Here is a 2,691-nt window from a genome sequence, read left to right on the forward strand (position 1 = left end):
TGCATCGAGTGTACAAGAATTTCAAAATCAAATCCACACTTAGACTTGCAAAATTTAAAGTTGGAGACAAAGTTCGAATAAGCAAATTCAAACACATTTTTGAAAAAGGCTATACACTGTGACGTGCTGGACCACGAAAATGGCCTAGGGTCACGCAAATACAGCTATCTCAAAAACTACGGGGTGTGGGGAACGCAAAAGAATGAAAACTAACGGTTTGATTAAACTCTTATTCTCTTAACCTACGATGACTTGAACAATTACAAAAACATTATTATAACAACGAATGCATATAAAAAGTACTATAAACCTGATGGTGATATTCGTAGGAGCAAGAGTTTCAAATTTAAAAATGTTATTGCAAAACTAATTGAACAGTCCTCTGTAACGGGCAAAGGTATCATACCACGGTACATGATCGCTGCTAAGGACAGACTAACGGATTACGTGTACTGGGACGATCCCAATGAATTAGTAGACCGTCTTCGTTTGCTCCTTGCGTCTCAGGAAGCAGGTAATCCCAGTCACTCCAACGAAATCGTATCGATTATCGAAGAGTTGCGTGAGGCTGGTATTATTTATTAATTTGATAAAACGTTCGTGATCGTCACTTTAGACATGAGCGTTGACGTGTTTGGACGTCAGTTGAGTAGCAAGGCCGCGGTTACGAGTAGCCGTGGTCTTCCTGGTGTTGGATTCAAATTCACTGCTGCTGGACACTACGACATAGATAACAAGAGGCTGTGCAACGTTGCCAATCCCGAGGAGCTAAACCGAAGAGTTGCGTGAGGCTGGTATTATTTATTAATTTGATAAAACGTTCGTGATCGTCACTTTAGACATGAGCGTTGACGTGTTTGGACGTCAGTTGAGTAGCAAGGCCGCGGTTACGAGTAGCCGTGGTCTTCCTGGTGTTGGATTCAAATTCACTGCTGCTGGACACTACAACATTGATAACAAGAGGCTGTGCAACGATGCCAATCCCGAGGAGCTAAACGATGCTGTTACTCTGAATCTCATGAAAACTGTAGTAAAGCAGGAAGCTGGTACCGTACTTCGTAAGACTGCTGAAATGCGCAATGAAATCGATAACAACAACCTAATGATTCGCGCTCTCGATTCTACCGTGAAGGATGCCTTGAATCGTCTAGAAGCAGATATAAAGACAGCGCAAGACTTGTCAATTCGCAATTCCGAGATCATTTCTCAGCTAGACGCCAGATTGAATGCACTGGAGAATGGATGGAAAAAAGTTAGCGGTGGTCGAAGAACTGCATAGACCTGATAGAAGAAATTATCAGCGTCGACACGTTGACATCCGTGGGCTGGATGAGACTTGGCAAGCGGATCTCGTTGACATGTCGACAAGACAAGTATCTGCTCACCGTCATCGATATATTTTTAAAGCTTGCTTGGGCTCTGCCGACGAAGAGCAAGAATGCTAAGGACGTGATGACAGCTATGAAAGCTATACTGTTGCAGGGGCGGATACCGAAGAAATTGCAAGTGGACGAAGGTCGTGAATTTTACAATACCGAATTCAAGAATCTAATGCAAAAACATGGTATTGCTATGTACTCGACATTCAGCAACTTGAAGGCATCGATCTGTGAACGTTTCAATCGTACTCTAAAAAATAATATGTGGAAACAATTTAGCCTGCAGAGTGACCATCGTTGGTTAAACATCTTATCAGACCTGCTATCCTCTTACAATGGTAATAATCATCGAACCACTGGTATGAAACCGATAGACGTCACTGCTAGAAACGAAAAAAAAATTACTGCATCGAGTGTACAAAAATTTCAAAATCAAATCCACACTTAGACTTGCAAAATTGAAAGTTGGAGACAAAGTTCGAATAAGCAAATTCAAACACATTTTTGAAAAAGGCTATACACCTAACTGGACAACGGAAATTTGTATGAAACCGATAGACGTCACTGCTAGAAACGAAAAAAAAATTACTGCATCGAGTGTACAAAAATTTCAAAATCAAATCCACACTTAGACTTGCAAAATTGAAAGTTGGAGACAAAGTTCGAATAAGCAAATTCAAACACATTTTTGAAAAAGGCTACACACCTAACTGGACAACGGAAATTTTTACGATAAGCCAAGTGGAGAATACCCATCCGGTAACGTACAAACTCAAAGACTACCAGGATCATCCTATCCAAGGCGGCTTTTACGAACAGGAACTTACCAGAGTCAAGTACCCCGTCATATACCTTGTGGAGAAGGTGTTGAGGAAACGTGGGAATAGACTTTTCGTAAAATGGTTAGGTTTCGATGAATCGCATAACACTTGGATTAATAAGTGGGACTTATAAGGAGTTTGAAATAAAAAAAACCTAATTAATTTTAATATATAAAATTTATTACTATTTAAAAATACATAAAAAATATAAAAAGATATAAAAATATAAAAACATACCAAAAAATTTAACAAACATGAAAAAACAAAACTTAATTAATATAAAATATAAAAATACAAAATATAAAAATTTAAAATATTTTTTTTATTTTTTTTTATTTTCACTTTCCTTATCTTCCTCATCTTCCTTTGATTCGTAGTCCGAGTCCCTGCAAAAATAGATAATAATGAATAGATAAACACACACATATATTGTATGTATGTTCAAATTTGCGACGTTATTCCCCGAAAACCAAAATCTCACAGCTCAAGTA

Source organism: Cephus cinctus, unplaced genomic scaffold (genome assembly GCF_000341935.2).
Source record: "Cephus cinctus unplaced genomic scaffold, Ccin1 Ccin1_scaffold0057, whole genome shotgun sequence".
NCBI classification, from domain to species: Eukaryota; Metazoa; Arthropoda; class Insecta; order Hymenoptera; family Cephidae; genus Cephus; species Cephus cinctus.